Genomic DNA, 26,960 nt, shown 5'->3' with positions numbered 1-26,960 from the left:
TGTGAGGAAGCAGGTAGCCATGTTGGGGAACCCACATGACGAGGAACTGCAGTCAGCCTCTGAGAGCTGAGGGCATCCTCCAACCAATGGCTGGCAAACAAAAAAAAGAAGCCGTCAGTCCTACAACCATAAGGAACTAACTGAAGGTGATCAACAAGCACATGAGCAGGAAATAGATCAGTTCTGGGTGACACCTGAATTAGAATCCTAGGAGGCCTTAGAGAACCTAGCTAAGCCAGGCCCAGACACCTGGCACACAGAAACTGTGAGATAATAAATCTGTGACTGCTTAAGCTTCTCAACTTGTGGTGATATTGTTACACAGCAACGGAAAACTAATTCAGCCATGGAAGGTGGTTCTGCCAGGTTACTACAGTGTACTTTGAAATGAACAAGTATTTAAAAGAGAATTCCTTTAAATTGTTAATATCATAGTCCTCTACAAATTTTCACTGACTAGTTTTAAGTATCACTGATGATCTTTGCCTAAGTCAATTATCACTACGATGATTGGAAAATGACAATGTTCTACTCATCACTCCTACATTGTTAAGGAAGAACTTTCTCCCTTATTCTCTATTCATGTATTTATCCTCTATTCATGTATTTAAATAGGCTCATGGATTTTAATAGTCTATTTTATTCAATAACAAATTTAATCTATTACCATTAGTTATTCTGATGCTCAACTATTCCAAGATTTGGCCAGTGGGAGGTCCTGCAAGCTGATTCCTGAGTTCTTTTGACCTATCCCATAACTTTTAAAACCACCTTATCAGGGAATAATTACCCTAAAATTCACCTATTTAAACTGTACAATGATTATGCAACCATCATTACATCATTTCAGAATTTTAATTTTTATCACTCCAGAAAGAAACTTCATTCCCATTTGCAGTCATTCCCTTTCTAAATCCCAGCTTCATGAAATCACTCATCTACTTTCTGTCTCTATAGTTTTACCTTTTCTAGACATTTCATATAAATGAAAGTGTATAATATGTGGTCTTTGTTTTGGATTTTTTCACACAGTAAGTTTCTGAGGTTCATTCATGTTGTAACCTACATCAGTGCTTTGTTCCTTTTTATTGCCAGACAGTACTCCACAGTACTGTCTAGATGGGCCACTTCACCTGCTTTGAATACATCCTTACATTCTGGCACAACAAGATGCTCTGGCCTCATTTTGTCCTTTCCCTGCCCCAGTCCTGGAATCAGCTACTTCTCTGGTGAGCCTCAGTTAGTCAGTGGGGAAGGTCATTTAGAAACCAAGTCCTGGGTGGCTAGGTGTGCTCATTATTATAGGAGTGCCTCTGTCTCCAGGCCCTTTCACAATATGTGTGTGCATGTGCACATTAAAAGTTTATATAAAGACACACACAGATACACACACACACACACACATGTATACACATAAAAACATGAATGGTTGAGTTACTTGTTGCTTGCAGTTAAAAGCATCCTAATTGACACAGACAGCAACATAAGAGATGAGATAAAAAGCTCTTCCTTTTTCTATTTAGGAAGGAAATGGGAGTAAAAGCCCAGTCAGACTTTTAGTTTCATTCTGCTTCATAACTCTGGAACATATGGCACTGTGAACATATACTCAAAAGGTTACACTTGGGTCTTTTGGGATAAAAAATCTTTCCCAAGCGATGATCCTAAATGCTTGATGTTAATTAATTTTGTATTTGTATTCATCTAGAAATCTGTATAACAGATACAAAACTATTTCTGTTGAGTTGAGTCATCACCACCCAATCTCTATCAAATTATATACTGGATTAGGTGGTGAAGGGAGACTTCTTAGTCATATGGTACTATAAGCTCACCCTTTGAGATTGTCATTCCATGCTAAACAATCCAGACAAATGACAAAAAAATTGAATTGTTTTTTAACACAGCCATTCTCAAAAGTAGATCAGTATCTCTGTGGCCCAGAAACAGAACAGAAAAACGCTGTGATGCAAGGCCAGAAGCCATGGGCCCCCAGTTTCTGTATCCAGGAGTAGCCAGGAACTAGGCACAGGAGACTCAGAATCAGATCTACTGTAAGCCTGAGGCAAATCTTTCCAGCTGTGAAATAAGGCTGATGAAACCTGCAAGTGCTGTGCAGGCTCCAATTTGTAGGAAGCAACACTGCCTGCTCGGGGATTGAATCTATATCTCCAATATTACTGTAGAATGAACATCCAATTCACCAATATAAGACAGTTAACACTCTAGTTATGTATGAAATCCTTCTATGGATGTCAGCAGTTAAAGAACCCATTGATCTGTAGGCAAACATTTTTGTATACAGACGTTCCTCTACCTACAATGGGGTTATATCCTGATGAACTCATCATAAGTTGAAAACATCACAAGTTGAAAATTCATTTAATATACCCTATCTACTAAACATCATAGTATATACCTGTTGTTCTGCACACACTTATCTTAGCCTACAGTTGGGTAAATCCTCTAACACAAAGCCTATTTTGTAATAAAGTGTTGAATGTCTTATGTAATTTATTGAATATAAAATAGTTATATGGATACCTTAAGTATAGTTTCAACACCTATCACTTTTGTACCATCATAAAGTCAAAAGTCTTAAGTTAAACCATCTGCATTTATATGTTCATGCTTCTGGAGAAGTGTGATATTTTGAAATACATGCTTGATCTTCATCCTTATTTCCTGGCATACAACTCTGGAAATTCTTGGACTCGCCCAAGTAATGTCTTTTTTGCATGCTAATGATTGACTGGCACCTGACAGCTCTCAGGTAGCTTCTGGAAGGGGGCTGGTCATTGGAAAGACCAGTGCATGATTAGACAGCTAGGACTTTCAATCCCACACTCAACCTCCAGGGATGGAAGAGGGACTAAAAGCTGAGTTGATTTATTCAATCACGTTAATGATTTGTTCAATCATGCCTATATAATGAAGCTTCCATAAAAACCCAACAGGACTGGGTTTGGGGAGCTTCCAGCTGGCTGAACACATGGCAGCGTGTTCTGACATAACTATTTTGTATTCACACCTCTTCCCACCTGCCTTCCCTATGCATCTCTTTCATCTCCTCATCTGCATCCTTTGTAATATCCTTTGAAACAAACTAGTAAACATAAGTAAAGTCTTTTCCTGAGTTCTGTGAGCTGCTCTAGCAAATTAGTTCAACCCAAGAAGGGGGTAGACGGGATCCAATTTATTACATGCAACTGGCATCTTAATGAGGGGTAGTCTTATGGGACTGAGTCCTCGACTTGTGGGATCTGACACTATTTCTAGGTAGTGTAAGAACTAAACTGAATTAGAGGACCCCGCAGCTGGTGTCTGCTGAAGAATCCACCAGAGAATCGGCTGCTAATGGGGAGAAATCCCCCAAAGCATCTTGGGAACCAGAGGTCACAGAAGTGTTCTGAGTTGTGAGAGTAGAAAAAGCTGTTTGCTTTTCCCTAGAGGACAGTTCCATGTTTTTCCATTGAATTTTTAATGAGGTTTATGAAGCCCAAATAGTAAAGGACCACTGCCCTAATATATGTGAGTCGACATAACGTAAATCACATGATGTACTACAGAATTTGTCTCATTGTGTGTTTAGTTCTGTCAATTATTTCTTCAAGTATTTGCATGCCCACTATATGCTAGACACTGTTTTGTAAGCATTAGGAACACAGCAGAAAAAAAAACACAAAGTCTCTGCTTACATGCTAGTGAGGGAAGGGATGAGCCAAAGAGAACAATTTTGAACATAGATCAGAATACTCTGCTCAAAATGTCTCTACTAGTTTTTCACCCAAGTTCATAGAAGCATCATTCACAATGGCCAAGCAGTGGAAGCAAACTGTCCATCAAACAAAAAACTGAGCAACAAAATGTGGTTTATATATACAATAAAGTATGACTTAGCCTTAAAAAAAGAAGAAAATTCTGACACAAGCTACAACATGGATGAACCTTGAGGACATTATGTTAAGTGAAATAAGTCAATGCAAAAGGACAAATAGTGCTGGTTCCACTTATATAAGGTACCTAGAATAGTAAAATTCATAAAGACAAAGAACAGAACGGTTACCAAAGGAAGGGGAAAGGTTGTTTAATGAATGGAAAGTTTCAGTTTTGCAAACTGGAAAGATTATAGTGATCTGTTACACAACAATGTAAATATACTTAATATTACTGAACTGTACACTCAAAATGATTAAGATGGTAAATGTTGCTTTACATTGATATTTTCCCAAAAGAAGAAAAAAGGAAGAAAGAAAGAAAGAAAGAAAAAGAAACTTTCATCACCTTGTTTATTTGCTAGCAAATCCTAGTGGAAGAAAAAACTAATATCTACGTGACAGCAATAAGAGAAAAACTCAGAAATGCTATTGAAATGAAGAGGCTTATGTGCAATAATACAGTCATATTATCTCTGGGTTGAATAATTCCTGGACAAGAGGGAATTAAGTATATAATGGAACTCAATATTTGCAGAAAACGTATCAGCATTTGTATTGGAGTAGTACTAGTTGCTGTAGTAAACAAACTTTTACAGAGGTTTCTAAATTAACTCAGGTGAGTGCTTATTGTAACCAACAAGACCCTAAATGACCTGGGTCCCTGATCCCTGCCTGAGCTTGTCCACTACCACTTCTTCCAGCCACATTGCCTCCATGATGTTCTTAGACCACCAAAGCACCTTCCCGCTGCGGGACTTCACACTGGCTTTTTCTTCTGTCTGGCCCACCCCCTCATTTCATTCAGATCTCTGCTCGATGTCACCTCCAACGAGAGACCTTCACTTCTAAAATAAAATTAAAAACAGAATTGGGGTAGACCCTCTCTTCTCTGTCTACTCAACCTCCTGTCCAGTTATACTCTGTCCCTTTCCCTCCTTTATTTTTTCTTCATAGTACTTGACACCATGTTATATTTTTATACATACATTTATTTGTATATTATCTGTAAGAGTTAGATTATGAACTCCATGTAAGCAGAGATTTTGTCAGTTTTGTTCATTGATATACTCCACAATACCTAAACCAGCTGTCTGGCACAGGTTAGGCACTCTGTACAAAGAAGGAAAAAAGAAAGCAAAGCAAAGCAGGGGAAGGAGGGAGGAAAGGAAGGAAGGAGGGGAGGGAAGAAGAGGGTTAGGAAGGGGAAGGGGAGGGGAGGGAGGGGGAGGGGAGGGAAGAGAGGAAGGTAGGAAAGGGGGGAAGGAGGGGAAGGGAGGAGAAGGGAAAAGAGGGGAGGGGAGGGGAAAGAAGGGGAGATGGGAGGGAAAAGAGAAAAGGAAACAGTATCTCAACAACTTATGTCAAGGCTACTCCCATGATCTAGCTTGTTTCCAGGGCTGCTCATCTTCCTAAAACCAGTAAATTATCTCTCCCTTTAATTATCTGATTTTTAAAGCTAACAATGCTAATGTTCCCTTTTATTAGTACTATACATATAATTAAAAAGCTGACTTACTCTCATACCTGCTGAACAATGGAATAAAAGATAATTTCGTTAGGACATGCAGCTTGCTTTCTACTTAACTCAAGGTAAACAAACTTCAGAAAATATTTCAACTATCTGGGAAGTCATCTGATATAAGAATAGCACTGAATCTGACAGCTTTATTACTACACTTGTTTAACTGTGACTCATGGACTGCTGTACACAAGAGTAAATTTCCTGGTATCTAATTGCTTGAGTAACTTGTGACAACCACAAGGTCCTGTTTTTCAAAAACAAACTGTGCTAAGTCACCAATATCCATGGAAAGGCTTTAAAAGAAATAGCAGTTCATCTTTTTTAGGATGGCCTGCAACAGTTAACTTTCCCTTGCATCTTACATATTTCTTGTTTGAGTTGCCTTCCATAGATGCTTTCCATCTCAACCTTATTTTGATTTTTTCTTCTAGCTAAACATCAAGATCCCTAAATGGACTCAGTCTTATGGAATCAGCTAAACCATAGTTCTTGAATTCCTGCCAGCCCCCTAAGGCAGTGAGCCCTGTTCTTTCTCTCCCTTGTCCCTCATTTACCTTTAGTCATGGGGACTGGGCTTTGCATTTGACAACAGAATGGAACAGACCACTACAGAGTCTTGCATGACTAATATGAAAGTTAAGAATATGTCTCCATCTTTAGGGTTGCTCACCTCACAGCACTAAACACACACACACACACACACACACACACACACACACACAGTCTCTTTTATTGTTTTCTTACTACAAAAAGCAAAACACATTCATTACAAATCTCAGAAAAATATAAGCAATTTAAAGAAACATTTAAAAAATTATCTTAAAGACAATCACTGTTAAGACAATAGATGTATTTGTCCTTCAGTTCATATTTTCTGCATATATTTTTTATACAACTGGATCATTCAGTACTTACTAGTTTGTAATCTGCTTTATACTATCATGGACCATCTTTCCTCATAACCAATCCTATCCATTTGCTTTTTAATAACGTAGAGTCTTCTGTTGCATAACAGTAAGATATTTAGGGAAATTCTGACATTCTCTCTTATAAACAGTACTGCAATCAAAAGTCTTCTTGCTACGTCTGTGCACATATTCTTAGTTATTTTCTTTGGAAAAGGTCCTAGAAATAAAATTACTGGATTAAACCTACACTCTTAGATGTGTGCTATGTATTACTCAATTGCTCTCAGAAAGTTAAAAAGGTTCTCAACTCCAACATTTGCATAAGAAAATACAGGTATATTCTCTGTTAATTGAGTTCCTTTATAACAAAGCTTTATATTAAGGTGATGACAATAATAACACTAGTATCTGCCATTCCCGGAACTATCGTCTAATCTTTACAACAACCCAAGGAAGAGGCGGTAGGTAATATACTCAGTTTACAGACAAGGAAACTAAGGTTCAATAAGGTAAAAAGTTATAAAGAAGCAAAATTGAGGATGGGTATTAGTACTCAGGTCTGCCTGACTCTAAAGCACCCAAATGGTACAAAACTATTCTAAATAAAATGGAGTCAACACCAAAGTATACGGTGTGATACACCTACAACTATCAAGAGTCAAGCTGTCAAATATTCAAGAATGTTACAAGCTGGTTAGTCAAACCTCTTGTAACCTGAAATTGGCAAGGTGGGAGCACATATACCTGGGAAGTTAGTACTCAATTTTCCCAGTCATTTCTCCTTGCCATCACCCTGATAAGAAAGGCAGCCTTGCCATTTCCTCTTTTCCCAAACACCGCCTGCTCTACTATGAAGGAGGTGCTAGGTAGAGAGCCTGCTCCAGTTGTAACTGTTTGAGATCTATTTCTGGGCACTTCCATCTGCAAGAGTTAAAAGGGAGTTCTACTCTCCCTACTCTCCAGCACCCACAGCCTCATCACCTTTTTTTTTCTTTTGAGTCAGGGTCTCACTCTGTCACTCAGGCTGGGGTGCAGTGGCACAATCACAGCTCACTGAGGCCTTGAACTCCTGGCTTAGGTGATCCTTCCACCTCAGCCTCCTGAGTAGCTGGGACTACAGGCGCATGCCACCACACCTGGCTAATTTATTTTTATTTTTTGTGGAGGCAAAGTTTTTCTATGTTACCAGGCTGGTCTTGAATTCCTTGGCTCAAGCAATCCTCCTTGTGCTGGGAATACAGGTGTGAGCCATCACTCCAGGTCCAACCTCATCACCTAATTTGCTGTTAAGAGACCTAGGACTAACATTATTTCACCTGTGCCCCTAGTGATATAAATCATTACAGAAGCCAGAGGCTCCCCCTACCCAACTCCCCTAAGGCTAGGCCTCTTCTATCCCTCTCTTCTATGCCTAGAGTCCACCCCTCCCCAACTCCTGAAAGGCTTTCAGTGTGCCTTCCAGAAGTAATGGTTTACTGGATCTTTAACTTCTCTGAAGTTTCCACCTTCACCTTTTTTTTGGGGGGGGTTGGAGTCTCACTCTGTCACCCAGACTGGAGTGCAGTGGTATGCTCTTGGATACCACAGCCATGACCTGCTGGGCTCCAGCGATCCTTCCACCTCAGTCTTCCAAGGAGTCGGAACTATAGGCACACACTATCACGCCTGGCTAATTTTTGACTTATTGTAGAGATGAGGTCTCGCCAAGTTGCCCAGGCAGGTCTCGAACCCACGGGCTCAAGCAATCCACTCGCCTCGGCCTCCCAAAGCGCTGGGATTACAGGCTGAGCCACTGAGCCCGGCTCCACCTTCACCTTTTTGTTCTACCTAAACTTGAATCTCTCCAAAGTCAATGTTGTCTTTGGCTGTTCCTTCTGTCATAACTCTCAAATCACTGGGCCCGGAACTGGGGAAGGTGTACTGCTTGCTCTTCACCATTTCCCTTCCTCCTCCTCACAGCTCTTCAGCTTGGAACCAGACTGTCTACCTCCTATACACCTACCATCTCTTTTTATTACTGTCACTGATTACTCCTTAAGTTACCCCCATCCTATCTCAAGAATTTTAGTCGTTGGTTTACTGTCACTCTCCTCTCTTAATTCTTGGTGCTTTTAACATACATGCACAGCCAGGCGCGGTGGCTCAGTCTGCAATACCAGCACTTTGGCAGGCTGAGGCAAGAAGATTGCCTGAGCCCAGGGGTTTGAGACTAGCCTGGGCAACTTGGTGAGACCTCGTCTCTACAGTAAGTTACAAAAACTAGCCAGGCGTAGTGGCGTGCATTTGTAGTTCCAGTTACTTGGAAGGATTGCCTAAGCCCAGCAGGTCAAGGCTGTGGTGGCTGGGAGCGTGCCACTGCCCTTCAGTCTTGGTGACAAATGTGAGTCTACAACTCAAAAAAAAAAAAATTAAAAAACAGAACAAAACATACATGCATATAACCCTTCCAACAACCTGGCCTCTCATTTCTGTGAACTCCTTGTCCTCCACCCTACCTCACTCACTGCCATGACAATACTCCAAGACATCCTCATTACCAGTAACTGCAACATTCTATGACTTCAATTTCTTTTTTTTAATGTTATATTATTTTTTTAAATTTAAAGATGTGGGGTACAATGCAGGATTAGATATACAAGGAGACATTATACAGGTAAAGTTTGGGCCTCCCTTTGGTCCCCACTTTGCCTAGTTTGAGATCTGGTACCCTTATTGATGTTATGTGCCCTATGTTTCCCTCCCCTGACAGTGTCCCACTACTGCCAATCCCTTCCTTATAGCAGTATGGTAAATGTTCAGGGTCTGCTTATGAGTGAGAACATGTGGTACTCAGTTCTTTGTTTCTGTGATAGATCACTGAGTATGATAGACTCTAAATACATCCAAGTTGCTGCAAAGTCCATATGTTTGTCCTTCTTTATGGCTGCGTAATATTCCATTGTGCATATGTACTACATTTTTTTTTATCCAGTACATTTTGATGGGCAGCACAGTTGGTTCCATCCTTTTGCTATTGTGAATAGTGCTGCAATAAACACGCGTGTGCAGGTATCTTTCTGGTAAGGTGATTTGAGTTCCTCCAGGTATATTTCCAGTAGGGGGACTGCTGGGTCATATGGAACATGACCTCGATTTCAAGTATCCCTCTAAAAGCCTCCTCCTATCTTTCTAGCTCATTCCCTCTAATATCTGACTCCAATAGTCTTTCAATCCCAACAGGACCTACAATTCATTGATCCTATGTTCTTGTCACTATCTCTCATCTCTCACCCTTACGTTCTAACTTTTCTTCACAAGCAGTTTGAATTCCAAGGTCAAATACTGTAATCATTTGCCCTTAAATGTCTTTTCTCCCTTCATACTCAGTTGGCTAAACCACCAATGGCTAAATCCAACTCTTCACTTCCTCCCCACCTGCGTTTGTATAGCTCAACGTGGCAGGAGCAAAACAAAGAAAACTACACTGACAGATCTTGTCTTAAATTTATGACCCCGAATCGTGTGGGTGATTAATGCTGCCTGTTTCCTTAGTCCATTCACTCTCCCACTGTCCCAGGTGACTGTCATTTCTCCTCTTCTCTTCTGAACCCTGACACCTCTTCTGCCATGCTCATTCCCAAACAATGATTGCTTCCCATTTCACTGAGAAAACTAAAGCAATCAGAAGAAAATGACCACAAATTCCCACCATCTTATCTAACCACCTAGCAGCATCTTCCACACTTATATACCATCTTCCCTCCTGCCACTCTAAATGCACTATCCTTATCCTGTGCAAGGCCAAGTCTCGACTCCTCCACTTATACCATATACTCTATCCCCCTTACCAAACCAGTAAGTCTCCAGCAGTTCTCTATTTCGCATCAATAATTCTCCCTTCTATACTGGATCATTACTTGTGCAACATACAAATATGTTGTTACTTTTTCCATAAATTAAAAAAAAAAAAAAACTCTCTGGAGTCCCACTTTCCTTTCCAACTACCCGAATATTACCTGCTCCCCTGAGTGAGCCAGGCTCCACAATGCACCCTGCACCCATTCACACTCTTAGTCTCCTCCTACAATGTGTCCATGTGATCAGCAGAATACAGCAGAAATAATGGAATGGAATTTCCAAGGCTAGGTCAGAAAAGACATTGTAGCTTCTCTCTAGACATCTTGGACCACCCTCTCTGGAAGAAGCCAGCTGCCTTGTTATAAAGATCCTTAAGCAGTCCTAGAGAAAAGAACCCTGCATAGTGAGAAATTGAGGCCTCCTGCCACAGCCAGATAAAGCGAACCATCCTGGAAGTAGGTCCTCCAGCCCCGGTCAAGTCTTCAGATGACTGTGGTCCTAGCAAGCATATTAACTAAAACCTCATGGGAAACACTGAGCCAGAACCACCCAACTAAGCCACTCCTGAGTTCCTGACCCACAGAGACTGTGAGATGGTAAATGTCTGTTGGCTTAAGTTACTCTAAGTTTTAGAGTAATTTGTTATGTAGCGGTAGTTTCTAATATACTCGCCCACCCTTTGTGGAAAAATGCCTCAATAACTTCCCTTTATTCACCACCTCTGATTTCTTTCTTCTCTTCTCTTTAAAATCCACTCCAAAAAAGGGCTATTGCCCTTGCACTACTCCATCAAACCACTTGTCAATAATCATCACATTTTCAAACTCAATAATCAGTTCTTAGTTCTCCTCTTCTTACAAGCAACACAATTCATCATGTCTTCCTCCTCTACTTATTTGGCTTCCTAGAGTAAAACACATAAAACTATACTGACTGATTTCCCTTAAATTCATGAGTCCCGGGGGAGTTTTCCTTCTTTGCTTCTGGTTACTCCTTTTTAGCTTCTTTACTGGCTCCTTCTGTCTCACCACCTTCCTAATGCTGAAATGCCCCCGGGCTCAGTCCTTAGCCCTCTCCTCTTCTATGTCTACTCTCATTCCTTTAATGATTTCACTTAGTCTCATATTTACACAGTTCTATAAAGGACTTCATTGCCCTACATCCTTTCTACTCAAACTGTGGTCCTAGGACCAGTCATTTCAGCATCACCCAAGAGTTTGTTGTCTCTGGCCCCAATCAAGACCTACTAAATCACAATCTAAATTTTAACAAGATCTCTAAGGAATCTAAATGCTTATTAAAGTTTGAGAAGCACTTCCTTTGGGATCTGGTATCCCATCCCTTCCTGACTTCATCTCCTAACTCACCTAAGCCTTTAACCATGCTAACCTCTTTGCCACTGCAGGAGTACAGGAGGTGCATGCCCATCTTAGGACCTGACAGCACTAACTCCTCTGTCTGAAATGATCTCCCCCTAGATATCCAGAAACTTGTTCCCTTGCCCCCTTCAAGACTTTGCTTTTATAACCACTTTGAGATGTCTACTCTGATCACCTTGTTAAAAATTGCAAACCCTCTGGCTGGGTGCAGTGGCTCATGCCTATAATCCAAGCACTTTGGGAGGCTGAGGCAAGAGGATTGCCTGAGTCTAGGAGTTCGAGACCAGCCTGGGCAACATGGCAAGACCTAGTCTCTATGATAAAAAAAAAAATATTGTAAACCCACCTCCATCATTATAATCTCTACACTCCTCATAACAGGTCTCTATTTTGCTTTTCTAGTACATTAACTATAGTACGTTACAGTAAATTACATCTTTTAATGTACTATAGTTTACTTATTTACCATATCCATTGTCTTTCTTCCCTTATTATACTACAAACATTTGAGGGCCGAGGTTTTTATTTGTTTTGTTCACTGAGGTATCCCAAATCCTAGAAGAGAGCCTGGACACAACAGGAGCTCAATAAATGTTTGTTTTCTTAAAGTCTAGTTCTAGCTTCTTTAAGGACTTTAATCAAGTCTCTGACTGATGTGCTACTGAAATATACTTTCTTCATTAATAGCTATTCCAATAAATCTCTCTTCTCAGTTCCTACCTAGAATCTACTCCATGTTCTTGCGAGTAGCCTTTAGCCAAGGTTCTACATTCGCCGCTCTCAACTCCCCACTGAGCCTCATGAACTCAGGACTAAAACTTTTCTTATCCCCCCAAATTTTTCATTTCTTAAACATCTCTATTCCTTCTTTTCCCTACTTCTCTAACCAAATGTAACTACAGAGCACCTGAAGCATGGCTGGCCCAAACTGAGAAGTGCTGAAGTATAAAATACACATCAGATTTGAAAGACTTAATAAGAACATAAAATATCTCACTAATAATTTTCATGTCAATTATATTTGACATGATATTGTTTTCAATATATTGGGTTAAATATAATATGAAAATTTATTTCACCTGGTAACTGTTTTTTTGGTTTTTTTTTACTGTTTAATGTGCCTACTAAAAAAATTCAGATTACATCTGTGGCTCCTGCTGTATTTTTACTGAACAGTGCTGCTCTAGACCAGTTCTAAACAGAATGGCTCCTTTCTCCCTGAAAGAAATATTTTCCTCTGGTTTTTGTTTTAACAAGGAGACGTGGAGATAGGGTGAAGAAATGCAAAATGTAATTAAAAACAGAAACTAAATAAAATACCTGAACTGCTTTGAAATCATCACTGTGATCTTCACATAAAATAAAAAAAATTTAAAGATAACATTTCTTAAAGACAAGAAATCATGCATATTTAAATGACATTAAAATACAATATTATCACTATCTATAAAAATTCATCAAGCTATAACAATGATTTGTGCACTTCCTCAATGCTCTATAATTCAATAAGATGTTCTAAAATATAATGCTAATACCACAAAAATTAATTTTACACAAACCAAATTATTTCTGTGGAAATATCAAATTCTTGCTTTTGCTTGCTTCCTAAAATGCCAAAGGAATTAAATAAAAAGAATCCCCCCTCCTTTCATTTCCTGCCTTTAGAAGCCAGATTTCAGTTACAGATCATTTAAATACTATTCTTTTTTGTAGAAATCTCCTTAGCAACCTCTTACAGCTTGTCATGGGTTGCAGAGTTCTCCCAATCTTCCATTCTTAAAATGGCCTGTGTCCATTTTAGAAGCAGGAAATTTAACAAGCTCTTTGAACAGAAATTTAAGGCAGTCTCACAACTGCCATAGTTCTTCTGCCAGTTCCTTCCCTCTAAGCATTCTGCCCTCTTCCCTTCCCAAGGTAAAGCCATATCCTCTGTAGAAGTAACAGTGGCTTCTTCCAAAGATATTTGGCAGTCATTATATAAAGTGTTTTTGTGGTGTAGAATAGAAAAAGCAAAAAGAAGTCAGGAAAGAAATGGGGAAAAGAGGAAGGATATCAGCCACTTGGTCCTGATCTCCATTTGGAGTAGAAAATCTCAATATTAGCTGAAATAGAATAAACAATGGGCGAGAGAAGAGAGGACGACAGACAGGCTGAGGTCTGGGGAAAGTGGGGTAGTATGGGTAGGTGCAGGGCAGTGAGGTTTTATGTGAGGGTGGGTACGAGATGAAGGTTCTAGAGAGCCACAGGGATAAAGGAGTTGAATTTTCAAAAGGGAATTTTGATAAACTTAGTAATTAATATTGTTGTAGCCTACAAAATGGATCTACCCTAAGATCCTTGGGTGGTAGAAATACTTTTTAAACCTCTGATTGTGACACTGTGTTTATTTGCTACTCTGTGTAGGTAGTGGTAAGGTGAAACATCTACCTCACCAAATGATTGAATTCAAAAACTGTGGAAAGAGAGTAAAACTAGGTAAGAAAATGGTTTGATCAAACAGGCTCAGGTTTTGTTGTCCTATTCAGTGAAGTAACATATTCCATATTCACATGTTACTTTTTTGTTAAGATTACTGATAAACCAATGATGTGTTTTATTTTTATAAAGGCAACTCTAGAAAAATTGAAAACTTTAAGGACAGAACTGTGCCTATCCTTAGCACAGGGTCTATAAACAGCAAGTGTTCAACAAAAAACTAATTAAGAAAAAATTTTACATTTTTTAACCTATAATTCCTCCTTCCTTTCATGACTCTTTTCATTTTTCTAAGATCTCTTTATTATTATTATTTTTTTAGTTGGAGTCTCACTCTGTCGCCCAGACTGGAGTGCAGTGGCCGCTCCTGCAGCTTTGACCTGCTGGGCTCCAGCGATCCTTCCGCCTCAGCAAGTAGCTGGAACTACAGGCGCGCGCTACCACACCCAGCTAATTTTTGATTTATTGTAGAGATGAGGTCTCACCAAGTTGCCCAGGCGGGTCTCGAACCCCCGGGCACAGGCAATTCACTCACCTCAGCCTCCCAATTTCCCCCTAAATAGAAGATTCAGACTATAAGGGAAGGTACTTAATAACTGTACACATATGCCAGGGCCATAAACTACCTCATAAACTTTCTGTCACTGAAGAAAAATAAGCAGTTATGTGAAATGAAACCTCTATGAATAAAAACATGAAGTTTCAACAGGTAAAGTCAGTCATCAATTAATTTGAAAGTCATTAACAACTGTTAACCTTATATTCTAGAAAGTTGATAGTCAACACAAAAACTTTACATTTTATATTTGAAATATAAATTATATAAACATTCTTTCATAAATACCTTATTTAACATTCAAATATGTAAATATTCTCTCATAAGATAGGTTTGAAATACATTATTTAGTTTGAGAGATTATGTCATTCTCCAACTCTGAGCCCCACAAATACAATTTTTAAAAAGACACAGCAAGAAAAAAAAAGCTATCCAAACTGGCAAAGAAGTAATGCTATCTCTAGTCACAGATGACATGATCTTTACATAAATACATAGATAATCCTAAGGAATGTACTAAAAAAACTATTAAAACTAATAAATGAATTCAGCAAGATAGCAGGATGCAAGATCAATACACAAAAATCAATTGTACTTCTATACACTTGCAATGAGCAATCTTAAAATAAAATGAAAATAATTCCATTTATAATAATATCAAAAAGAATAAAATACTTAGGAATAAATTTAACAAAAGCAGCATAAAACTTACACTCTGAAAAGCACAAAACATTGTTGAAAGAAATTAAAGACGACTTAATAATGGGAAAACATGCTTTGTTCATAGATCTGAGACTTAACATTGTTAAGATGGCAATATCCAGCGGGGCTCGGTGGCTCAGCCTGTAATTCTGCGCCTTTGGGAGGCTGAGATGAATGGATTGCCTGAGCCTGTGGGTTCGAGACCCGCCTGGGCAGCGAGACCTCATCTCTACAATAAATCAAAAAATCAGCTGGGCGTGGTAGCGCGTGCCTGTAATTCCAGTTACTTGGAAGGCTGAAGCGGAAGGATAGCTGGAGTCCAGCAGGTCGAGGCTGCGGTGGCCAGGAGCAGCCACTGCACTCCAGTCTGGGCGACAGAGTGAGACTACAACTCAAAAAAAAAAAAAGATGGCAATATCCAAAGGCATTTACAGATTCAAGGCAACCCCTATAGGAAGCCAGCTGCCTTCTTTGTCAGACATGGAGAACTAGAAGAGCCAAAACAATCTTGAAAAAGAAGAACAAAATTGGGGACTCACACTTCCCATTTTCAAAACTTACTAGAAAGCAAGGGTAATCAAGACAGCACAGCACTGGTACAACACAATACAGCTGACAGCCCACACATCTGTGATCAACTGAATTTTTGACAAGGTGACAAGACCATTAACAGGGGAAAAAACAGTCTCTTCAAGAAATGGTGCTATGTCAACTGGATACCCACATGTAATAGAATAAAGTTAGACTTATCCCATACTATATACAAAAATTAACTGAAAATGGATCAAAGGCCTAAATGTGAGAGCTAAAACTACAAAACTCTCAGATGAAAACATAGGGGTAAATCTTCATGACCTTGCCTTGGCAATGGATATGGTTCTAAAACCACAAGCAAAAAAATAGATACACTGGACTTCAAATTAACAACTTTTGTGCTTCAAAGGACACCAACAAGAAAGTGGAAAGAAAATCCACAGAATGAAGAAAATATTTGCAAATCATATATCTGATAAGGGACTTGTCTACAATTATAAAAAATTCTAACAATTCAATAATAAAGAGAAAAATAACCCAGTTTAAAAATGGACAGGGAATCTTAATAGATATTTCCATAAAGATTATGTACAAATGGTCAATAAGTATATGAAAATATGTTCAACATCATTCAATATCAGAAAAACGTAAATCAAAATCAGGAGATACCACTTCACATTCACTAGGATGGCTAGAATCAAAAAGTCAGACAGTAACAGGTGTTGACAAGGGTGTGCAGAAATCAGAACCCTGTACTCTGCTGGTGGGAATGTCAAAAGATGGAGCTATTTGGGAAAACTGTTTTGAAGCCCTAAAAAAGTTAAAACATGGAGTTACCAATTTACCAAGAAATTCCTCTGCTGGGTATATACCCAAGATAAATGAAAATATATGTCCACACAAAAACTTGTACACTGAAGTTTATAGCAGTATCATTCATGATAGCCAAAAGATGGAAACAAATGTTCATCAACTGATGGATGGGTAACAAAACTCATTCATGCTGTGGAATATTCAGCAATAAAAAGGAATAAAGTACTGATACATGCTATAACATGATGAATCTTGAACACTATGCTAAGTAAAGAAGCCAGTCATAAAAGACTAACATATTATATGACTCCACTTCTATGAAATATCTGGAACAGGTAAATCTTCACATAAAGAAAACAGCGTACTGGTTGCTGGGGCTGGGACATGATAGCTAAAGAGTACCAGGTTTCTTTATGAGGTGGCAAAAATGTTCTAAAATTGATTGTGGTGATGGTTGCACAGCTCTGTGAATCCCAAAACCACAGAACTGGCTAAATGGGTAACATATAATGGTTTGTGAATTACATCCTAATAAAGTTGTTTTTTAAAAATTAAGAAATATCATCATCAAGAATATTAGGCAATAAGCCCAACACAAGTAAATTATCTAATTTTGTTTTCAATGAGTTATTTTTTAAAAACTGTATTTTACAGTATTTGCCAAATACAGTAAAATCTCCACCAAATTGAGGAAATATGTCAAGAGATACCATACTGAACCGCAGAAACTCACTTAGTCAACCTCCATCTAGCTGCCTTGTCCATCTCTCACTCCCTAGTTCCCCTATCTATCTTACTGACTGAGTTCCATGGCACAGGCTAGCTACTCCTTCTATAGCCAGGGCATTTCTGCCCCTACCAAGTGGGTTGCATGCTTACCAATGTTTATTTGAGTTGGTTCCCAAATCTATTTATAAAGCTGCCCTTGTGAGATTACAATTACAATTTAGTTAAATAATGCCTAAATAGATGAAACAATGAATGTATAAAATACTACCCCAACAAGGAATATAAGCAAACAGTAGATTCAGAATACACATCAAGAGAATGACCCTGGGAAATAGAAGAACATTTCAGACAGAAACATTTCTTCCCTTGAAGAGAAATCGTACCTATGTCCAATCTTTAACATGACCTGTAGGACCTGGCACCACTTTGTCTTCCCAACATTTCCGATAACTCTTGTTCACATTCTCTGTTTTAGACATCCAGGTGTTCTGTTGTTTCAAAAACAGCTAGCTCTTTCAGGGTTTCACTACGATGTCCTTCTGAAAGAAACTTTTACCCTTAGCCTGGCTAATTCCTTAAAATCAAGTTTGCCTTTTATACAACACTGCATGTAACATTAAGAGCAGCATACAATAAGTACTCAATTAATATGCCAACATTGTTTTGTACATATGAGAAGAGATGTCTAGAAGAATACTCCAAACAGCCAATATCAATAGGTGGTAGAACACACAGTGATTTTTTTTTTTTTTTTTTTGAGTTGGAGTCTCACTCTGTCGCCCAGACTGGAATGCAGTGGCCACTCCCGGCCACCGCAGCCTTGACCTGCTAGGCTCCAGCTATCCTTCCGCCTCAGCCTTCCAAGGAAGGAACTGGAACTACAGGTGTGCGTTACCACACCCGGCTAATTTTTTAAATTTATTGTAGAGATGAGGTCTCGCCAAGTTGCCCGGGCGGGTCTCGAACCTGCGGGCTCAAGCAATCCACTCACCTCAGCCTCCCAAGGCTCGGGATTACAGGCTGAGCCACCAAGCCCGGCCACACAGTGATTTTTATGTTCTTTTTTTCCCCTTACATTTCTGTGATGCTTTAGCTTTTACAACAAATATACATCATTTCTAAAAATGAATAAAGGTACTTCAGAAAAAATTAAATCTGGCCCCATCTCACACTGATCCTGTCACCATTGTACTGAAAAATACTGAAGTTTTATTTTATTAAAAACATTTTAGGCCAGGTGCAGAGGCTCATGCCTATAATTCTAGCACTTTGGGAGGCCGAGGTGAGAAGATTGCTAAGCCCATGGATTCAAGCCTAGTCTGGGCAACTTGGTGAGACCTCATCACTACAATAAATCAAAAAATTAGCCAGGTGTGGTGATGCACGCCTGTGGTTCCAGCTACTTGCAAGGCTGAGGCAGAAGGATTGCTTGAGCCTAGCAGGTTGAGACTGCAATGGCCATGAGTGCACCACTGCACTCCAGTCTGGGTGACAGAATGAGACTCTGACTCAAAAAAAAAAAAAAAATTAACTTCTCACTAAGGCAGACTGATATGGTCCTCTGATAAGGCAAACTATTAAGAAAACATTCATACATACTCTATTATCAGAGTATTAGAAGGTGCTTAAGTTACCTATAGGGTAAACTTTCTGTTCCTTCAAGAATAATTATAAAATGCCAGGTGTGGTGGCTCACACCTATAATCCCAGCACTTTGGAAGACCAAGGTTGGAGGACTGCTTGAGCCCAGGAATTTGAAACCAGTCTAGGCAGTATAGGGAGACCTTGTCTCTACCAAAAAATCATAAAATTAGCCAGGTGTGGTGGCGTGTACCTATAGTCCCAGCTGCTTAGGAGGCTGATGCAGAGTGACTGCCTGAGCCCAGAAGTTCAAGGCTGTGGTGAACCAAGATGGTGTCACTGCATTCCAGCCTGGGTAAAAGAAAGTCCCTCCCCAGCTCAAAAAAAAATAATAATAGTAAAATGTTTATTCCAAGAAAATTCTGATTATTCTGAAATCCTTTGCCAGTCATGCATATATAACTATCATTTGCCTTCAAATATAAGACTATACAAAAGAACACTTCTTATTTAAACTCTGTATCCTACCGTCACATCATCTTCTGACACACACACCTATAAATCTAACCCTGAAAGGTCATCTTAGTAACAAATGCTATTTGGGTGTAGGCAAGGGGAGGATGACTGAATTTCAAACGTGTCAAGTAACCATCATAATGCTCCAGTTTATGTCTGATGACACATGAAACCTAAATGAAGATTGTCTATTTATCATACCATTAGTATCCCTCTGCCAAAACATCTACTAAAATTGACACTGAGAAGTAGCCACTCACACAGAGACAAAATTCTCGCTGAGGGCACATAAAACAATTTCCAGACCGTGTAAGTTAATGTCAATCAACCAACCACGTGAATTCAGCCATGTTTGGAGTATTTAATACAAAAGACAGAAAATAGAATGTGAGCATTCCTAACTAATTCTCTTAGCCTGCTGACCAAGGAGAAAATGCTGTTGTTACCAGCAGTTAATGGAATTTATTCTTCCAATCCTTTTAGACAAACATTCAGCATTTTAACCTCTTGTCATGTGATTCAATTTATAAACTCATAAAGTGTAAGATCAGACAAAACCATCTGCTAAAATAACAAATTCAATAGTAACTATCTTGTTTTTTAAAGCTTTCCCAAGATCTAATTAGTCTGGCATCAAATACTATTTTGCAGTCATATAAAACAACTTTTGAATGCTGAAGTTTTTGTGCTGCTTTTTATGCTGCTGAAGTTGTGCACACATGCAAATATTCTCATTAAAAATACTGTGTAATTCTTTTAAGTTAAATTGTTTAGTTACTTTTGAAATTAACTAAGGACTGTCCATTGTCAATTAAAAGAGGCAATACTTATCCAACTGTTACCTAAATGAGACAGGAGTGAGATCAAGTGTAGTGGGTTGATTTAGCTACAGACAAAACAGACATTTTAAAATGTTATACTCTGCATTAAAGCAGCAAAACCCATGTGCTGCCTTTGGTAGTTTTAATATGCTCAGAAAACAGAAAATTCTCATAGCCCATTTTGGGTCAAAAATTGTACATAACCCGAATGAAGTAAGTCCAAGATACTAACTCGGATGCACTTCTTGGCTCATCTCAAGATCTCTGGGTAACATCTCTGGGTTTCCCCCCAAAGCAGACCAATTCTGGGTCTGATTTCCTAGGCGGTCCAGATATATAGAACAATTCTTGAATCATTCTGAGTAATTTGGAATCAGACTATTTTACAAATTCCTGCAGATGTTCCTATGGTGGGTATAGATCCTTTGTACTTAACTTACAGGGTTGAAGGTTCACGGATTGCATTTACACCTTCATCCAGGTTGCATCTATTAATAGCAGGACCACATTCCCTGGCTATATAATGCTAAGAACTGAAGTAGTCACAGGTAAGAGGCATATACAGAATAAGAAGACGTATAGCCATTTCATTGCTCCAAATGAAGTGCTAAATGAAGTATCAGCATTATATAGATGCCTTACACTGCTGATAAACAGGCTGGAAAACAAACATATGAAAAGTAGAGAGGTAAGTGGTTCTACAACTTACTGGCTATAGAGCTTGAGCAAATTACTTAACCTTTCTATACTTTAGTTCTTATCTCTAAAATGCAGATAATAATAGGATCAACTTCATAAATTTGTTATGAGGATTTTAATTAATGTCTATAACAGTACCTAGCATATAGTGACTTCTGAAGTATTTCTTAAAGATGTATGCAGGAATGAAACACAGAATAGGTATTTATGCATAGTATATAAGAACTTTATTTTTTAAGACGTGAGCATGAATCTTTTGAATAGTTTCCCTCACTAAAACGTAAATGTTTCTGCTACGGTATGATTTTTATAAGCCAGTTCTATTAAGATTAAAGTAATGATAAAAGTTAATGTAACTTCATATAATACTTTAACCTATTCCACTTAAAATATAGCTAATCCACCAAGGGAACAAGAGGATTGTTCTAGTTATTCATTTAACCTTCTTTCCTGCTATTGGGAAAGGGCCTCTGAGGGCTATATAATGAGTGGTGGTTAATAAGAGACAGGAACGTGATGAAATTTGGAAACCAAAAAAAAAAGAAGCTTCAGTTAAAATACAGGAAAGTTCAAATTAGTCATGTTTTAGTATTTTTAAATACTTAGCAAATTTCTTCAAAGGTAAGATTATGTTCCACAAAACTATTTAAATATTAGCAGAAAAAACATTTAAGACGGGAGTAAAAGCTGCCCTAAATCTCTATCAGAACTGCTTCCCTGACAGCAGAGTGCCCACGAATACCAGTTAGTCGTTCCAGAGTTTATAAGTTACTAGTCTGGGCTGTGAGCCGCTCCTGGGAAGGGAGAAATATGGGTCACATACTGTTTAAATTGCATGTCCTCTTCAAAACAGTAAGAACAACATACAGATCAGCAGTTGCCAAGGTATGGGAGAAGGGGAAGGTATAACTACGAAGGGGTATGGGGGAACGTAGGGAGTGTGAAACTTGATTGTGGGAACAGTTAATAACAAAATATGTCTGTCAAAACTGGAAGAAAGCCGGGCTCGGTGGCTCAGCCTGTTATCCCGCACCTTTGGGAGGCTGAGGTGAGTGGATTGCCTGAGCCCGTGGGTTCGAGACCCGCCTGGGCAGCGAGACCTCATCTCTACAATAAATCAAAAAATCAGCCGGGCGTGGTAGCGCATGCCTGTAATTCCGGCTACTGGGAAGGCTGAGGCGGAAGGATCGCCGGAGCCCAGCAGGTCGAGGCTGCGGTGGCCGGGAGCGGCCACTGCACTCCAGTCTGGGTGACAGAGTAAGACTCCAATTCAAAACAAACAAACAAACAAAAAAAAACTGGAAGAAATGCAGACAAAAGGGGTACATTTTATTGTATGTAAATAAATTATGCCTTCAAAAAATAGTAAGAAAGGGCAAAATTAAATTGCCTATTAAAGTATAAAAATTTGCATGTCCTTTAAAACAAATCATATGAGAGATTTCCCTTCATCAATTCAAATATTGGAAAATATTAGTATAATCAAGCACATTAATTTTCCAAACAGTGAGAAGGTAATTTCCAAATAGCAGAAATATTAGCCAATCTTAGAGGTGAAAAAGATCATGTAATAGGCAGGTCTATCAAATGCCTATGTACGGTCTTCTTGCTTTCTCTAAACTCAATTTTAGTTTGATTTTTATGAATATAGGAAAAATATTAAAAAGAATTATAAGTAAAACTACAAAATAGTTTATAAAATGATTTTTTATGTACTACAAAAACTATTAAAATAAAAACAGCTGAACCTTTAATGTTCTCTATTTCAACTATATAACTTGATAAGGGTCCTAAAACTCCAGAAAGATGAAGGGATTTTGTTTTCCCCAACAAGTCTGTGAGACCCTTGCTTAAGACTTCTCCTCCCTCCCAGGAAACCCTATGCCTCCCAACTAGGAGTGATAATATGCTGCAGGTATGAAGCCAGGTTTGTGGCTAAGTGCTAAGTGCTCTACCTTCACAACAAGCCGACCGGATGGGGAATCGGAGGTAGAGACATGAGAAGGAAAGAGTGGTGCCAAGAGCTGAGATCAGGCACAAAGGCCACCCCACAAGGCCTCTCTGGGTTCAGAAAGGCTACAGCCTGCCCCAGAACATGGACCAGCCCCATTCTTTCCAGGGCCACTCCATCCTCACAGCTCTGAGTCTGGACTTACGTTGGCAAGAGCTCAATGAGGTGTTTCCCTTACACAGGGAACTGGAACCCTCTCTGCTCAATAGAGAAACAAGAGCCAAGAGAGGCTATAGCAGTCCCCCTTTTGATCCAGTATGGGCTCACTTTCAGAAATGAGTCTGTCTTCTTGCTAGCAAAAAAGATGGACGTAAGTCCACAGGGCAAAGATTCCTGAACCTTCTGATGCCTATTCCAGGACTCTGGAGTTTCCTTTCATCCTACAATTCTGTTTCTTAGAAAGAAGTACCTCTGCCATCCATGCTCGAGCCCACAGCTCTTAAACTTTTTAGTTTTAGAACCTCTTTACACTCTAAAAAGTTACTTATCAGTCCAAAGAGCTTTTGTTTACATGGTGTATAATCTACCAACATTTGTTATATTAGAAATTAAACTAAGGATTTTTAAAGATACTTACTGATTCATTTAAAATCATTACATATTAATAACATTTTATGGGGGGAAAACCTTTATTTTTTAAAAAACAAAACAAGCAGCGATAAGGGCAGAATTGTTTTACATTTTTGCAAAACCATTTAATGTCAGGCTCAATGACAGGTAGCCAGGTCTCATATCTGCTTCTGCAGTCAGTCTGACAGTCCTTGTCATGCAGTCACCAAAAACTCCATGGTACACTCTTAAGAGATGAAAGTACAAAGGCAAATATGTACATGAAAATAGTTTGGACCTTGCAGACACAGAGAGGATCTCAGGGACCCCAGAGCCCTAGACCACCCTCAGTTCTAAGAAACACTACTCTGGGTAATCATCATCTCCCACGTGTTCCCGCATCTGCTCCATTGGAGATCTACTCCTGAACCCTGACTTTCTGTCTTGCTGTCTCCTAGCTGTCTCACCCACCACCAAATGTACCATCTTCTCTAACCTAAAAAACAAAGCAACAACAAAATTCTTCCTACTTATGCTATTTCTTCCTTCTTTCATGTTACCAAACTTCTGGAAAAAAGTAGTTTCCACTGCCTCTACTGCCTTTTCACTCTTGCTTTTTTACTATTTTAATTACCAAATACACAGGACACTCTTATTTGAAAAAAAAATTCAAACAATATAGATAAATGACGATTCACAATCCCAATCTGCTCCCGAGAGGTATCCGCTAGAAAATACCCTTAACCTATTTTAAAAATAAATTAGATTGAACTTTTTCTTATGATCTGCCCCTTAAAATAGTTGTTTAAAAAAAAAAATTGTGAGCCGGGCTCAGTGGCTCAGCCTGTAATCCCGCGCTTTGGGAGACTGAGATGAATGGATTGCCTGAGCCTGCGGGTTCAAAACCCACCTGGGCAACTTGGCGAGACCTCATCTCTACAATAAATCAAAAAATTAGCCGGGCGTGGTAGTGCACGCCTGTAGTTCCAGCTACTTGGAAGGCTGAGGCCGAATGATCGCCGGGGCCCAGCAGGTCGAGGCTGCGGTGGCCGGGAGCGGCTACTGCACTCCAGTCTGGGTGACAGAGTGAGACTCCAACTCAAAAAAAAAAAAAAAAAATCTGAAAAAGCATGCTATTTCGTTAGATTACAATTCCGTTGGTGACCTAAGTTATGGATCAAAGTATAAGGGCTATCAATTAGGAGATAAAATGAATTGACACTTCTGTACAAAGTATTAAACTAAAGTTAAAATCACGTTGATTTTATGACAATACAACATAATAAGACAGAATAATGAGACATAACTATGCCTTGTATGTAAAAATCTTCATTATTACCTAAATGCAGGTGAATGCTGACTATATTTATACCATCTTAATTTACAACAGTGCCTATAGAGTTTATGAAACATGTTCATATATAGCATCTTTAGAATTTCACAAACCTTATGAGATTAATACAGATTATCATTACCATTTTATAGATAAGAAAAAGTTCTAAGAGAAAAAATACTTGCTCAAAACTGCAAAGCTAGAAAGATGCATACCCAGAAACCACAAAATAGAACTTGTATCTTCTGACTCAAAAGCCCACTACGTAAATCATACTGACAAGTTCACCAAAAATTCTAGATATATAAAAGTATTAAGTTCTTGTCTATTTTTTGAACTAGTTTGGAAAAAATTATTTCTACCTTCAAAGACGAATAGAAAATATAAAAATAAATTGAGTGCAAAAAAGGATACATTATTTTTGTTTCTCTATAATAAAACATAATTCCTTAAGAAGCCTGCATTTCAACAGATAAAATTTACTAAAACCTACATCAATATGTAGATGCATTATAAAATTAAAAATATAACTTCTTAAATCCTTTGTTTAGGCACTGTCATTAACAAAATATCTAACATCCCAACCTAAGGATAATGCAACTGCTAGCGGAAAGAACATCACACATTCATGCTGCCCTAGTATCTGAGTGTCAGGCTTGAAATTCCTGCAAGGAATACACAGAAACTCCTTAAATGCCACAAAAAGAAATCTGAATAAAATTTATTTAAATTATTAAAAAATAATAAGATTGCTTACATAAATAACAAAGCGTGTAACTCATTATTAATCTTACTAAACACTATTTCCAAGTCCCTATCTTTTTCCTAAACTAAGGCAGTTCTATGGGAGTCCAACACATATAGCTGAATGAATTAACTACAATGAATTACAAAAAAAAAATTGAATTTTAATTCTTATTAATGGCTCTGGATCTTAGCTAACTTGATTCCTTAAATAATAATACAATAAACTTTTAAAACACTGATTAATCTATTCTTTATAACACATCCTGACATTATAAAGTAATGGACAAGGTAACTAATTTTTCTTCACATTTTACCCTTCCTAAATATGGAAAATATATACCTGCTCTCAACATAGCCTTATCAGAAGACCAAGACCCTTTAGTGAGATAGTTTTAGTACTCAAATTAGTCTTAACAGGATTGCAAAGTTGCTTTATTAACAAACATTTAGGCATTTCACTTACCTCTGTTTCTGTACATTGTGAATATCCCAATTTACCTGTAATAAAAATACAAAAAGTTACTTTCAAAGTATTTTAGCTTTTAAAAAATCATTGATAAAAAAATTTGAGCTACTCTAGCCATTGCTTCCTATTATCTATTAAAATATCTATGCAAATAAAAGTTGCTAGAATTACCAAATATTCTTGAAGGCTCTGCTTAGAGATTTAAGTTTAAATAGGCCTGCTGGGCCAGACGCGGTGACTCACACCTATAATCTCAGCACTTTGGGAGGCCAAGGTGAGAGGATTGCCTGAGCCCATGGGTTCAAGACCATCCTGAGCAACTTGGCGAGACCTGATCTCTACAATAAATAAACAAATAAATTAGCCGGGAGTGGTGGCGTGTGCTTAATAGTTCCAGCTACTTGGAAGGCTGAGGCGGAAGGATCACCTGAGCCCAGCAGGTTGAGACTTTGGTGGCCATGAGTATACCACTGTAGTCCAGTCTGGGTGACAGAGTGAGACTCCAACTCAAAAAAAAAAGGTCCCACAAAATAATAAAAAGATGAGTAAATATAATTAATAAGATCTAAAACATATATATATTTAATATGAACATTCAAATTAATCAAATAAAAATACTCTTAGAGTCTTGCTTTATTTTTAAAATACCTCAAAAATACTTTAAAGGCAGTTTAACTATACCTTAAGAAACCTTTAAAGGCCTCTTAGGCATTTATTTATTTACTTATTTATTTATGAGTCAGCCAGGCTGGAGTGCAGTGGCACACTCATGATTACGGCGGCACACTCATGATTACGGCAGCCTTGACCTGCTGGACTCAGGTGATCCTTCCACTTCTGCTTT

General features: G+C 38.6%; 1 protein-coding gene across 2 annotated transcripts in view; it reads right to left on the bottom strand.

The window, feature by feature from the left end:
- SPIRE1 (spire type actin nucleation factor 1) overlaps positions 1 to 26,143 on the bottom strand; it is a 157,213-nt gene extending 131,070 nt beyond the window's left edge. For both annotated transcript variants that reach the window (XM_008058931.1, XM_008058932.1), the window contains exon 1: positions 26,114 to 26,143. The gene's annotated coding sequence lies outside the window, so the exon portion shown is untranslated. The remainder of the gene's footprint in view (positions 1 to 26,113) is intronic.
- Positions 26,144 to 26,960: the final 817 nt, after the last annotated feature.

The sequence above is a fragment of the Carlito syrichta genome, unplaced genomic scaffold, assembly GCF_000164805.1.
Source record: "Carlito syrichta isolate Samal-C Ts95f unplaced genomic scaffold, Tarsius_syrichta-2.0.1 Scaffold303652, whole genome shotgun sequence".
Lineage (NCBI taxonomy): Eukaryota > Metazoa > Chordata > Mammalia > Primates > Tarsiidae > Carlito > Carlito syrichta.
Note: the sequence above shows the minus strand (reverse complement) of the source record. Positions and strands in the feature narration are given on the sequence as shown.